The sequence below is a fragment of the Balaenoptera ricei genome, chromosome 1 (genome assembly GCF_028023285.1).
Source record: "Balaenoptera ricei isolate mBalRic1 chromosome 1, mBalRic1.hap2, whole genome shotgun sequence".
Classification (NCBI taxonomy): domain Eukaryota; kingdom Metazoa; phylum Chordata; class Mammalia; order Artiodactyla; family Balaenopteridae; genus Balaenoptera; species Balaenoptera ricei.
The window spans coordinates 105,258,574-105,274,643 of NC_082639.1; the positions used below are offsets into that span (position 1 = coordinate 105,258,574).

General features: G+C 39.5%; 1 protein-coding gene across 1 annotated transcript in view; it reads right to left on the reverse strand.

Annotated features, from left to right (window-relative positions):
- TBX15 (T-box transcription factor 15) overlaps window positions 1-16,070 on the reverse strand; it is a 110,749-nt gene that overhangs the window by 62,180 nt on the left and 32,499 nt on the right. The window lies entirely within an intron of this gene.

Below are 16,070 nucleotides of genomic sequence, written 5' to 3' on the forward strand. Positions count from 1 at the left end.
CATCATCTTCTTGACAGGCTCTATGCCGGTCTTGAAAGTAGCCTACTGGAGTCCAAAAAAATGTATAAGTGATCCCTGGTTAGTGGTTAACAAAATAAAATTTAATTTATTTACAGTTTAACATAATCTCTGCCAGGCAGGAAGACTGATAATTAAATAACACTAATCGGGTGGGCTTTGAGGGTTGCTACACACAGAGTGGGTGTGGGTCCTCAACTCTGCTAGACCACAGGAGAGAGAAAGGCTTTTTCCCAATTGACCCTCAACTCTCTGCCCCAGTGTCCCTGACCAGAGTCCCATGGAGATACCCTGTCATTTAAAAGGCATCAGTGTTTGTGGCCTCTCTTCATTTCTGGGCAAGGACCCAACATTCAGAGAATGTGGTTTTAGGATCAGGGCATCTAATCCATTCAAGGATTATTTTTCCCCCCTACTGCTCAAATGGGTGTGTTAATCATCACCTCCCTTTGTTCTGTAATAAATTCAGCCCTGGCTAATTCCAAGCATCTATGCATCACTAAAGTTTAAAGATGGCGTTTTGACAGGTCAGATATTTAGAATCAATAGACCACCAACCAGTCAAAAATCTTAAGTAGTTTTAGGAACATGTGGAAGTAATTTTTTCCAAGAATTCACAAGTTTGGAGGATGAGATCTTATTGATGGTGTGTGGGCTGTTGTAGATATTAAAGTATTACTTTATATACCATATTCTACATGTAATCAAAATTGATTTACAGTGAAGGCAGATTTTCCTTATTATACCAAATATTACACATTATCAGATATAAATTACAATGGAATGCACGCTATATAGCATCTTTAAAAGAAACCAATAAAAGACAGATAAAATTATAAGTGAATGTGCAATGATTACACATGTAAAATACAAATGTCATAGGCTAGGGAATTTCATAGAAATCAGAATATTTTGTGTGACACTGGCCATAGACCTACATTTTAATTACAATCATCTCAATTGCATGCAGTGAATCTGTTTGTAAAGGAAAAATTATTTCATAAAACGTTAATTTCTAATTCTTAATTTTTTTACTTTTTAAGAGAAATATTGATTTTAATTCAACATAAGGTAAGTTCTAGTCACCTGTCATCTTTCAACCTAAAAATTAGCAAAATTGTTGAAACAAGGCACAATTTTTCCCCGTACTTGCTACATGGCTCCAGTTACAAATATATATATATATATGAAAATGTTAAAACAAAAATAGAAGTCTGAGATTTTTTTTAAGTGTGTAAAACTCCCACAAAACCTATCAGCATTGTTTCTTATTCTACAAAGTAGCACCAGTAAGAAGAGTAAAAGGTGTTAAAAACCATTATGACAGCATTTCTGAAATTAGGGATACATTTCTAATTTTTTAAATGAAGAGATTATTAACCTGAAGTCAATGGATGGGTTTTGGGGGTTTATAGGTGACCTAAAATTATAAGCTAAATTTGTAGGAGCTTTCATTTTTCTGGGAAGAGGATGTATGGTATTCAGGGAATTCTCAAAGGAATCTATGACTTTAAAAGGACAAGGACCACTGGTTTAATAGGATTCCTTCAAGTGGGAAAATTGTTTATTTTCCAAGCTCTCTTCTGCTGTAATGTAAAGCATTTCCCCTTAGCTGGATATTTCCAATGGGAGAAATATTCAAAAGAATATGACACAGAATACTAGTGGTGCATCCTAATAGAAATATATTCTTTGTCTGCCTTACGAAGACAAAGTGGTTGCATTTTCTGGGACTGTTAAATGGTCATATGGGACCACCCCAACTTTCTCTGTATGGGCCCTTATTTCCTATCTGTCTTTATTTTAGCCACAAATACATGCATGTATAATTTTTTTACTGTAATTCATATCACATCATTTTGGGAAGTAGGGGGATTAGAAGTTATCTTTAAGTGAACGAAAATGGGGCTTTTCCTTTAGCCTGGCTACTTTTATTCTTTCATACTCTCTCAGTGTCCTTCCTCCTGCCCCTCAGAAAAACCTCAGTGGCGCAGGAATCCTGGGGTCCCCAGGCTGTTTCTCCTTCTGTGTGCCAAAACCAAGCAAGCTTGCTGCTGCGGGACACACGGTTCAGTCCCCACACCAGGGATGTGCTCTCAATCCATGGTCTCCAAACCTCAGAAGAAACCCTCCTCCCACTCCACATCCCCCACCCCTGCCCTGTGTCCTTTAGGGCAGCACCTGTGTCTGGCCCTGGAGCCAAGAGGCAGCTCCTCAGGGAAAGCTGGACGAGGTGAGTAGGTGACGCTGTCCTCAGCAGGACTGCCAAGGCTTTCCTAAAGGCCACGGCAACCAAACCTGCCCGCGAGAACATTTTGATGAGCTCAGTTTGTTTGCTACCGAGAAACTCCTTGCCCTCACAGTCTATTTTTACCATGTTGTGACGCTGAAGACTCTGCTGTCATTAAAGTGAATGATAAATAGAGTAAACTGTCCCTTATCTATTGTTCTATGGTGAAAGAAACTCTGGATTCAGAATCAGAAGGCAGGAGCTTGAGTCCTGGTTCTGACCTTGATGTGGCCTTGAGGATGCCATTTAACCCTGCTGAGTCTCAGTTGAAGCATCTGTAGAAAGTGGTTAAGGAATCCTACGGCTTACCCAACTCCGTGAGTCCTCAGCAGGATAAAATAATGCAGATGAAAGCACTTTGTAAACTACAAAGTGACTTAGAAATGGAAGTGATCAGCACTACATTTAATCAATCATCTCATTCACAGAGATTTCTCCCTGTGCGTTAAACACATGCTAACTCCTCACTTATCTTATAGAGCCCATTAAAGATAGGAAACTGAGACTCGGAAGCAGAGCAGTGACATGAGAAGACCTGGATTCCCTCCTCTCATTCATCTACACCTCCCCCCGTGTTGCACCCTTAATGTACTCTTACTGAGCAACTACCGCCTTGTCTTTAAAATGTAGATGATAATCCCTAGCTCCTGTGAGGCAAAGATGCAGACAAAATGACCTCCCAGCATCTCATTCCATGACTATGATTCCGCTGGATGTGACCAAAGTCAAAGGGTGCCTAGTGGTAGAGTGGGAACGAGCACCCAGGTCTGCTGACCCATGGACCCCATCATATCCTTGCTGCCATGCCCTCTGAACCATAGCACCTGCTCATCTCCCAAGTGATGACCCTGCAATATGACAAGATCCTGAATTATCAACGAGAAATCACAGTACAGTTAGATGCTAAGTACATCTTACTATAGTCTGATTCTCTGTTAATCAAAGTATGTTGCATCTTTTCACCAATCAAGCAAAATAGCCCAGCCTCTAGTGAGGCAAGCAGATTCCTGCTTTAAATGATCATTTATACTCCATTCCAGGAGATCAGCTCTATCACATACCCCTTTATATGGAGGTCACGAGGCTGTAGGATAGTTATTATAGCCATACTGCTTTAATCATTACCAGTGACAGGAGGTTTTGTTCAATCCAATGGCAAAATGTCTTGTCCATAGGCCCACGGAATTCCCAGACCTGCATCAAAGCTGGCCTTCTTCTCCCTTCGTGTGAAATGAAGGCCAGTCCCAATGAAACCTCAGGTTTTCCATAAAGTTACTCAGCTTCTCCAGGGTCCATCATTCCTGTCTCTTTTCTCTCCAAGCCTCAGAGTAGCTCTTCCCTCAAAGCCTGCCTCACTTCTTTGCCCCACAGAGTCACTGTTGTGGCAGGACTCAACAATGTCTACAACCTTCTTTAAACTCTGCAAGGAAATGCTTAATGAGGGATGCTGCCTTGATTCTCATTTCTTAAAAGCACCTTGTTCAGAGGAACTGACTTCCCTCCCCTCCAGAAAGATCCTACTGTGGTTTGGGTTAGGATTACACATCTGGATTCAGTTCTCACAAAACTGTTTATCTCTGGCGTTAGGTGTTCTGCTAACTTAGTCTTTAGAAGAAAGAAGATGACATGTTTCGTGTCAGCTCCTAAACTAAACTACCTGTGAAAGACTTCCTTCTTGTCATTATTTACAATTTAATGATGAGCCAAGATGGTCCATGATAAAATACATCCCCTTAGACAAAGAGGACAAATGAGTTTTAACTAACCTATGTCAACTCTGGTCATTTGATGGGAGATCACAAAATTGAGGAGTGTGAGGCCCAATCCAAGCTTAGAAGAAGAGATCGATTAGTGGTGTCTGCCATGGGCACAGGAGTAGGGAATAGCAGCCCGCACGTTACATATTCACTATCATATTCTTTCCAAGGTTTCTACTGAAATGCTGCCATGCATGAACCGCAATGCTGTCCCTCTCACCTGCTTTAAGGGAATAAAGGCTATTGTATCATTGTTCGTACTTTGTGTCATTCTTTCCAAGTGGACCAGGTTTTCCAGAGGCAGCAGATAGGCCACTAATCTTTCTCCTTTACCAGCAAGGTCATCATGTTAGTAAACGTCCTCTGCTCTGACACAGTTTTGGTTTTAATGGAGAACTAATGTCTTCATCAGTATCTGTGCTATTTCACACTTCATTTCCGTCCCTAACTCTTGGATGCAAACCATCCGGTCCTGGTGATTTACTTTGTGGGAGTTTCTTTCAAGTTAGTTTCCTTCTCTAGGGATGCCACGCAAGCATTTTCAGGGCTCCAGCTGGGGAGCACCCAGCCTTGAAACATCAGCGTGTGATCAAGTCATTCAAGAAAGCCAAAGGCCTTGGCAGGGATCTGACAGTGAGGCCCTTAGCTGAGGCCTTCGAGTCTGAGGGTAACAGAAGCAGCTGCTAGCTGTTCTGCCTCTCAGTCAGCACAGGGACTCAAGGTGGTCCAGATCATCAGAACCAGAGAACTGGGAGCAGACGGAAAGAACACGGATGCTTTGAAATTGTGATCCACAATTCAAGCTGTTTCCAGAGCTCTCAATGAGTTTCACAAAATCTCCAAACACTCTCAAGGTAAGAATGGTCTTAAACTTCTTTTCTACGTCCTATAGTTCCCGCAATCATCCAACCCAGATTTCTCTAAAATAGTCCTAATTTCAAATAGTTCATTCTGTGGTCCTTGAAATACATTTGCATTTAAAATTTAAAGACAGGAGATAATATCCTAATATCTTGCTTGAAAAACCATCCCTTAGCATGAGTACACAATAAATACTTTACCTTTGATTTAGTACATTCTGGCCACAAGGCACAGCTGGGAGGAGTGAATAGGGAGGGTGAAGAAAGAAGTGTCATGATTTCAAAAAATTTGTAAAGGATGGCTCCTATGGAACAGAAACAGAAAGTATCCCTCTAGGGCAACAGTCACACAGCCCTGGGGGCTGTGCATATGTGGCTTGTGGAGAAGAGATTGCTCTGCTGAGGTCTGAAGCTTCATTGGGGCAGGGCCATGTCTGACTTTTCTCCACAGGGAGGGAACGTGAGGGGCTGAGGATGAAAGACCCAGGATGAAGTTGGCTAATGCAGAGCCAAGACCCAGTGGCATAAAGAGGACCTCTCTCTTCACGCATCCTTGGGGCAGAAGCCCGCATGATGTGGTCTCATTTTTGGCCATAAAGATAGTTTAAATGAGGACCACTGAAGTATCTGTCAATAGCAGCAGAAGTAAATATATAAGCACCTTCCCTCAGAGCACACTCCAAATAGAAGGTAGAGCTGAGGCCTTCCAGAGAAGCCTGAGCTGCGTGACCTCTGATGTGGCTTTGCTGTTACTGTTTTGTTTTTGTAAATGAATATCCAATATTTATACCTTGATAACTGTGAGACTACCCCTCACCATTCTACCAAAGGTAAGCTTTCATCAGAACACCACACAGAGCTCAAACAGCATTACCAAGAAAAATAAGAAAAGACAGCTTCAGTTTCTCAAAGCTTGCTGGTATGAAAGCACAACGTGCTTCATGTTTCTCATTGGAGGAGCAGGTGGGTCAATCTCAACCTCAGCATGTGACCTTGGTTCTTTGCCAAATGAGGCAGTGAAGACAGGAAGTCTGAGCATGTCATGTGGCACTCTGAATACGTGCTGCTGTTTATGACCCCAGGAAGCAGCACACACGAGCAATTTTGATATGCAACAAATTTTGATATGCAACAATTTAAAATTTAAATTTAAAATTTAAGTTTAAGAGCAGATAGAATCATTAATTCAGATGCCATCCAGCTATATGCAGTAAGGGCAGATTACTCCAGAAAACAAATGACTAGAAGTAAATTTCGTCAGTAATGTCACAAAACATTGGAATAAATTTCCTTGACAGCAAAGGTTCTCCTTAACCAAAGACTAACAATGTCCAAATTGCAGCCGTCAGAGGATAACAAAATAATGAGGAGAAAGTTCTTCTCCCAACAGTAGGAGATACTGGCCCCAGTTGGCTTGGTATCCTAAGTTCTTAGCAGAATCCCACATTGAGTTCTGTGGAGTTCCACACACAGGCAACTGCTAACGTGAAATTCCCCAGAATAAGAAGCAGGACGTCTCTCTGCTAAGGAATAGGAGTAGCCTGTGTCCTCCTACTTCTCCCAGCTGGAGAAGGGCCACTGGAGGAGTTTTGGGGTAACTGTAACAACAGTCATTGGCCCTGAGGCTGGGGCAGCAGATCTGTGGAATCCCAGGCCCTGGTCCTCCCCTTCTGGCTGGCAGGGTCTCCAAATGGCTCTTGAGCTTCTCCTTGGCAGTCATCACAGTTCACCTGCTGCAACCGCAGGTGCCATTTTCTGCTCGGCCTCATGGCCTTTGTTGCAACACCCCATTGTCCCTGATCCCGTGTGCTGAAAACTGAAGGTCACCACTGACCTCAGCCAAAATTGCTTCCTGCTCCCACCCCTGCCAATCTGTACCACACACTCCAAAGGTCACCAGCCCGATGTCAGTGCCCCCTGTCCCAACATGGGCCTTGCTGCTTCTCCAGACTTACAGCCTCTACAAGGTCCTCTCTCTTCCCTGTGCCGCCCCTGCTGCTGCAAGTGTGAGAAGGCCCTGTCCCCGCCAGTGTCAGAAATCTGAATGTGACTCTCCAGCAATGCATTCAGCTGGCAGGAACGTAGGCCTGGGGTGGAAGATGATACAAGTCTAAACAAGGAGTGCAATTTTTTTAAGTGATATTCCATGCTTAAAACCAACCATGCCTTCAAAACAAAACAAAAACAAAAACAAAAAACAGACCAACAAAAACAAAAACTAACCATGCCTTCACAGATTGAAACCAAGACTCAATTCTTAATTATTTTATGTGCGAGTTCCCCTCTCATCCAGGGCTCTGAGAGGCAACAGTCTTAGGCCCACTCTTTTTATAAGACCTTTTACAACCCTGGAGCCAACCATCAGTTCCAGGTGTTTAATCCCTCTGTCTCCAGGTAAGCCTGCCCTAACATAGCCTTAAACACCCACAAATGCCCAGACTGGGCACCCACATGAAGCATGGCTGAATTTCGCAAGTGGACTAGCCCTAAGAAGCTCAGCAAATAGAATCACAGCTACACTTTGGCTCCCGGAAAGCTGACAAGGACTTTTTCCTTGGCTAAGAACCTGCACTAGAGCCCACAAAAGACAGAAATTGAGTACTTCTTCTACTTGAAATTCTGCTGTCTCAGAAAACCAAGAGCAGGAAACCACCAGGAAAAGGCTGTTAGCACTTGAAGCAATGGTACATCTCATACTTAGATCTGCCCTCAGCTCAGGCCTCTGAGCAGTATGAAATAGAGAAAGCAGCCACAAAAGAAGGCTGGAGAAAAGGGGGGCATTTCATTTAAAAAAAAACTTAGACCCAATACTGACATTTTTTCCATATTACAAAGGACTGGGTTCTGGCCTGTGGACAGCTGAGATTATACTCTTTAAAAGTGGATTTTATTTAAAAAAATGAATTAAAGCCACTGATTCTAATTATAAAACACATTTTAAAATTCAGTTTCATTATTTCACAGTTCACACCAGAAGATTTCAGATGGGAATGGATGACACACGAGAAATGCCGTGTGCTTATAATATGTATGATGTTACACATATGGGAATTATCTGAAACCAATGTCCTCCTAACCCAGCACTAATGTTTTACACACAGGGTTGTTTCAGTTTTCTTTTCCTCCCTCCCTTCCTCTCTCCCTCCCTCCCTTCCTCCCTTCCTTTTTAAGTTTACTGACCTTCACACTCAAGAAAGTCAACAATTCTCCTCTTTCCTAAATGAAAAATTTTAATGAATTTTGGTGAATATTTTCTTGCCCCATACAAAAGTAGACATTATTTCAGCAGATCTGAATTTATTCTAAATAAACACTCTAAAATTAACTGGGCCAAGCAGTTGTCTTTATTTGGAGTGGGAGTGGACTTAACATGAATATTGTAAGCTGTCTATAGTGGCCCTTGCCTACCTTTCTAGGTTCTCATAACCGGGAAGACCAAATAAAGCCCAATGTCCTATTCCTCAAGAATTGTCCCATGACAGCCAGGTGATGGCTGGGAGGAATACTAATCTTCACATGGACGCTTGGAAAAGCATCAGTCTGATCAGCTACTTTCCAGTAGACTGTCAAAGCTTTTTTTTCTTCAACCAGCAATCAAGTCAATCTGTAATTTGAAGACTAAATGTCACAAATTCTCAAAGTCAGATGAATTTTGGGGGACCAAGGAAAGCTAAGGAGTTCCCCTACTTGGCTTGCCAAAGCAAGGATCAAAGGAAGCTTGGAGTGGGTGCAATAACACAGCCCTGGAACGGAGGTCAGGTATTTGGCCTTTCCCTGGCTTCCAATGATATTGAATACAACAGATAAATTAAGATCAAGGCACACGGCAGTTTTAAAAGCACCAGCCTGTCCCCAGGAGATCCCAAGGGAGAGCCGTCATCTACCACAGGCCAGGTCTTGTCCTCACTTGGAAGAATGTCTGTTAACATGGGGATGGATTACGTACAATAACGTGTAATCAAAAGCCCTACAACATGATCACAGAAGGGGGCAAACTCATCAAGAGCGTTCACTTGACCAAGGACGAGATCCTAATGCAGCACAGGACACAACCAACAAAATTCACTCTGCTCCGACTCCTGATGAAGCATATGTGTGTGGAGAGGTGACTACCCGAAATAGCAAGAGAGCTCAAGTGCTTACAGGAAAATCTGACCCTTTAACTTAAGGCAAGCATAGCCTATCACCAAATCTCAAAGACAGGAAATATTTCTGGGCTTAATAACTCAAGCCGATATTCATTTCAAGTTGGGGGATTTCCTTAATCCAACTGTTGGTTTCCACAATTGATATACGCAGGCATCCTAGCTGGGAGCACTGCATGATTTAATAGGTTCTTACTCAGCACAGCCTTCAGGTTACGCCAGATCTACCCATACCAGTAAGAAGGAAGAATCCTAAGTACCTCCTAGGTTGGAGGAATTACAGGATACCAAGCTTCAGGCTTCATCAGGCTCAAGAGTAAGGCCCAAGAAGGGAGTATGAAGAATGTAAGCCATCTTTCCAGAAGCCATCTTCACAGGCAATGTAGAAGTCACCTACACAGTGTTCATTTTAGGGTTGCCAGGAAGGCCTCTCTTGCTCTAAGTTTGCCTATAGCTCAACACTGGAGATCATCTAGGCCATGGTTTTATTTTTATTTAAAAGAAACTTTTCAGTATATAGGAGTCTCCTTCTTTTAAAAGGCCATCTGCATTTTAAATAAGGAAGAATATGTTAAAATATATATATGTATGTATATAAAAATATATATATACACATATATCTATATATTGATATATGTGTATGTGTGTGTGTGTGTATATATATATATATATATATATATATATATATAAAAACACGTATATATATACATATATTTTTTCCTTAGGAAAAGTGAGGTCTGGAACTGCTATAGTGATTTTGCTTCTGCAAGGGAAAATTTAGAGCCACTCCAGGGCCAAAATGTTAAGCTAACACAGCAAAGGCTTTATATTTACAAGAGTCAACAAATTTCATCATTCTGTCTCCTATCACACATATCCCAAAGCAGTCAGGGTTTTTCAGAAAACCAATCAATCAATGAATAATTCATGCAATGGGGGCACAGGCAATTGGGGATGCCAAAAAGTATAATGCAGGGCCCTGCCCCCAAAGCATTTACAACCAGAGTGTAGACAGTATAGAAATATAAAATTGTTGGGTCAGAAAAAAAACCCTGTCATGCTCTTCTGCTAGGTAATATTCTTTCTGTGAGGGTCTGGAAACACAGCTCACAGAACAAGTTCACAGAAAGGAAGAGCTTCCTGCTCTAGGACAATCATGGAGTGAAAAAAAGGCAGAGAATCACATAGGTCATGCTCTCCTGCTTCAACTCCATGATCCTGTTCTAGGCTCCAAGGAATGCTTGTGTATGGAAATTTAGTGAGACCCAAGGCTTAGTGACAGCAGCCCACTCTTCCCTATGTATGTCCTATTGAGATTTATAACCCCTGTGCAAAAGGCCACCTATAAAAGAGCTCATCTTTCCAAGCAAGGTAAATGTGCAGAGTCCATCCTAGGTCTGTAAAGACCTCCTGTCCTGATGGCTATGAGTTGTAGAATCTTGTCTGTCTTCTCCATCCTCATCCATAACCTCCTCCTCAGAATTGGTACAGACTTACTGTTGGTACCCGTATAACACAGTGATGATTTATATACCTTAATGCAGTACTGACCATGGCTTAGTATATGCTCTTCTTGTCTTCCCTTTAAGAATATAAACTTCTTGGGAGGAGGAACCATGTTTTATGCACTACAGAATCTATAAGGACTAGCAAAGAACCAACCACCCCTAGACAAAAGCATATTAGTTAACTGAGGGGTTTATTGCAGTTCTCAAATAAATCAATTACCTAAACAAAAATTATACATCAATGCACCTGTGTGAATCACACCCAGGCTTGAAATGTTGAACCAAAGCAGATTCAAAGAAGACTAACCGATGACACCTTTTCACAGGAAATACTGATGACGTCACATAAAGAATATGCTACATAGCACAGTGAACACAACAAATAACATCAAGTTGACTTTCCACATGGAATCAAAACTCCCTCCTCAATTAGAACAACCTCTTCAAAAAGGAAAATAGTTAATGAACTAAAATTCAATCATATTATTCTAGGGCTTGGGCAGAAAACGTACAAGTCAAGCCCAGAACATCTTGTTTCAGCAGAAAGTAAGAAAGTGCTCAAAGAATACTGCGAACATGTCAAAGCACACAGGAGCTAATTGGAAGGGACTTCCTCTGGCCAGGTCAGGAGTGATTGGAGTATCAAAATGAATAATAATAACAGATTATAACCATTAAATAAAATAGGAACTAAAGAGCCCAGAAGTTCATTTAAATAAAGTTAATTAATTAATTAACCAACTAACTAATATAAAAGAAAAGCTCTTCCTTAGAGTAAAAGGTCAACTAATAAATATAGAAGGAATGATGGAGACAAAAACGTCATTATCAATAGACTTCCAGTTCCCATGCCAGCATGTAAGGAGCTTAGAAGTCATCACTCCACTTTAACAACAGGTAAAAACCTGAACAAACTGAAAAATCAACTACTCTTCTTAGATATGTCAGAGAAATGAGGTCACGAGGCAAGTCCCTCCCCCAAATCAAAGAGACAGAGAGGGGGATACTTAGAATCACAACTTACTGTAGCAGAAACCCATGAGCACAAACCTCTGCAGGAACTGGTGCCAGGGTAGGAAAACCTAAACTGTAATTGACCAATTGCTGGAGGCAACTCCAGGGAGACCCAGTTATAGGGGGAATCCCACACTTTTGTGAGTTTTACCTCTAGGAGCTCTTTTTAGTGAATATCAGAGAAAAATCCCTTCATACTTCCATCATGGAGAGGGAAAAGGGAACCATTTTAGAAATACACCAGAGCATTCTCTTCTCAACAAGGCCTCCCCTAAGAAACTATTTGCCAGAGCATAACATACCTGGGGGAAGGAAATTACCCAACTTCAGCACCCCTCTATCCATCCTGTACCACTCAAGGGGAAGGAAGGAGGAAACTGAGAATCACTGGTGAAGTTTACAGTCCAGGACACAGGCTCACCTGTGCACTAATTATAGAACTATAGAACACTTTCTCTCCCACACCTTACCACCACACCACTAAAAGCCTATTTACTACAGTTCCTTTCACACAGTACAACATGTCCAGATTTCAACCAAAAATTACAAGGCAAAAAATACAGTTTGAAGAGACTGAACAGCAGCAGAATCAGAGTCAGATGGCAGGGATGTTGGAATTATCAGATCAGGAATTTAAAACAACTATGGTTACTAATGGAATTTAAAACAACTATGATTAGCAATGGAAAAAATAGACAACATGCAATAATAGATGGATAATGTAAACAGAGAGATGGAAATTCTAAGAAAGAGTCAAAAAGAAATGCTACAGATTAAAAATATTATAACAAAAATGGAAAATGGTTGTAATGAGCTCATTGGTATACTGGAGAAGGCTGGGGAAAGAATCTCTGAGATTGGAGATATAAAAATAGTAACTTCCAAAACTGAAAGTTAAAGAGAAAAAGACTGAAAAAAACCAGAACAGAATAACCAAGAACTGTGGGACAACTATGAAAGGTGTAACATACACATAATGAAAATACCAAAAAAAAAACCAAAAAGGGTGATAGGAATGGAAGCAATATATGAAGCAATAATAACTGAGAATTTCCCCAGATTAATGTCAGACACCAAGCTACAGATCCAGGAAGGTGAGAGAACACCAAAGAAGATAAATAAAAGAACAAACAAACAAACAAAAAACTATACCTGGGCACATCATATTCCAACTTCAAAAAATCTAAGATAAAGAAAAAAATCTTGAAAGAAGCCAGAGGGGAAAAAAACACATTACCTATAGAAGAACAAAAATAAGAATTACTTCTGACCTTTCCTCAGAAACCATGCAAGCAAGTGGAGAGTGGAGTGAAATATTTAAAGAGTTGAGAGAAAAAAACAACCAACCTAGAAGTTTGAACTGTCCAAAATTCTCCTTCAAAAGTGAAGGAAAGATAAAGACTTTCTCAGATAAAAGTTGAGGGAACTTACTGCCAGCAGACCTGCCTTGTAAGAAATGTTGAAAAAAGTTCTTCATAGACAAGAAAAATGATACAGGTCAGAAACTCGAATCTACATAAAGAAAGGAAGAGCATCAAAGAATAAGTGAAGGTAAAATAAAAACTTTTATTTTTCTTATTAATTGATATAACAGAATAATGCTTATGTGTGTATATATATATTTACATGTATATGCTTATTTATGTGTGCTTATGTGTATATACATATATGCAGACATACAAATAATATACTTATGTATAAGTGAAATGAATGACAGCAATGATTCAAGAATGGGAAGGAATAACCTATATGGGAAAAGAATCTGAAAAAGAATATATATATTCATATATATATATTCCTATATGTTCATATAGATGAATATATATTCATATATATATTCATATATGTATTCCTATATGTTCATATATATGAATATATATTCATATATATATGTACATATATATATATATATATATATATGAATCACTGTGCTGTACACCTGAAACTAACATGACATTGTAAATCAACTGTACTTCAATTTAAAAACAAAGAATGGAAGGGAAGAATTAGGAATATTTGGTTATTATAGGAAATTATCAGGGAATTCCCTGGTGGTCCAGTGGTTAGGACTCGGCGCTTTCACTGCAGGGGCCCAGGTTCAATCCCTGGCTGGGGAACTAAGATCCCGCATGCCACGCACTGTGGTCAAATTTAAAAAAAAAAAAAAGAAAGAAATTATTACTCACACTACCCATGAAAATACACTTGGATTAGTTGTAAACGTATATTACAAACTCTAGAGCAACCACTAAAAAAAGTAAAAAAAAAAAAGTATAATTGATATTCTAAGAAAAGAGAGAAAGTGGAATCATATAAAATGCTCAATTAAAACCACAAAAGGCAGAAAAGTCAAAAGAAAGCAGAAGTAGCTATTAAGTTCAAACACAGCAGATTTCAGAGCAGGAAAATTATCAGCGATAAAGAGGGTAATTACACAATAATAAAGGGGTCAATACTCCAAGAAATCATAACACTATTTCATGTGCATGTGCCTAACAACAGAGCATCAAACTACATGAGGCAAAAACTGACAGAACTACAAGGAGAAATAGATGAATCTACTATTATGGTTGGAGACTTCAAATACCACTCTGTCAGAAACAGACAGATCCAGCAGGTAGAAAAGTCAGTAAGGACATAGTTGAACTCAACAACACCATCAATCAACTTGATATAATTGACATCTATAGACTACTTCATCTAACAACAGCAGAATACACATTTTTCTCAAGTTCACATGGAACAGTCACCAAGATAGACCACATTCTGGGCCATAAAACACACCTTGATGAGTTTAAAAGAACAGAAATAATACAATGTCTGCTTTCAGACCACAGTGGAATTAAACTAGAAATCAATAACAGAATGATAGCTGGAAAATCCCAAAATACTTGGAGATTAAGCAACACACTTATAAATAATGCATAGGTCAAAGAAGAAATATCAAGAGAAATTTTAAAATATTTTGAACGAAGTAAAATGGAACAAAATCATCAATGTATGCTAAAACAAGTGGGTGAAAGTTTGATTAGGAACAAGATACATAGTCTCAAAATATCTCTCCATAAATTATTTATTGATTTCAAAGTAGAACAAACTAACTTTACAGTGGAGAGAAATGGTTGACACCATCTTAACCAAGTGATCAAAGTTAACATCACCAAGATGGATTTATTGTGGTAATCATTTCACATTAAATGCATATATCAAATCATCAGATTGTACACCTTAAACTTACACAATGTTATATATTGATTATATCTTAATAATACTGGTCACAAAAAGACTGGGGGGAAATGCAGCTAGGTGATGTCTTCTTAAAAAAAAAAAGTTAACATCACTAAAATCGGAAGAAACCAATATCATGTGCTCTTGATATGGTGTACTGAGGACACACTTCGGTGGTGTTCCTGCCAAAAAATGTATAACCTGAATCTAAACATGAGGAAACATCAGACAAGCCCAAAATAGCTGGCCTATAAAATAACTGGCCTGTGCATTTCAAAAAATAACAAGGTCAAGACAGATAGAGAAAGGCTGAGGAACTGTGTTGCAGATTAAATGAGATTAAAGGAATTGGACAGTCAAATGCAATGCATGATCTTGGATTAGCTCTTGAGTTGGCAAAAAAGAATATCTGTAATGAACATTAGGACAAATAACAAAAATTAAAAGACTTGATTATATAACAGATTGTATCAGTGAACGAGGTCTCCAATTTATTAACAAATGGTTCAGAAAACAATTATATAAATGTGTGTGTATGTATACACACACAGACAGAAGCAAATGAAACAAAATATACAATCAGTGAAACTGAATAAAGAGTATACAGACAGAAGTTCCTTGCACAGTTCCTATAACTTTTCTGTAAATTTAATATTATATCAAAATGAAAAGTTTAAAAAATGCTTAATTTTAGGAAAATTTCAAAAATTTTTTGAAAAAAGTCACCATAAGGTCAGATCTGAAGAGACATTTGTAGTCTTTAAAATTAGATTAAATCTGCTGACACACCAAAACTGCAGAAGTCACCACAAAAGTTTGCCTAACAAAGCTGAACATTCAGAATGGGTTCTCTGGTTCCCGCCTACCTCCATTTACAGGAGAAATGTAAAAATTAGACTTGATTATGGAATACTATATTTAACTAATTGCAGTGTTGGATGAAAAGCAAAGTACTGTGAAACAATGAAAATAATTAAATGTTGAAAATGCAACCATACACTTGACAATAATCAAGGAAGAAACAGGGAATGAAGAATTTGGTCAGCGTTGGACAATCCAATGAGTGGTCAGACCCTATCCCTTTGGCTCAGGGTGATGCCTTGGCCCAATGCCCCCACCCCAGAACCAAGAGTAAGGGTTTCCCTAAGGCAGGGCCAGGATTGCAAATTTTAAGGAAGCACCAAAAAATTCAGCAATCAAGATAAACGATATTTTAATGCAATTTTTTTTTAAACATCTTTATTGAAGTA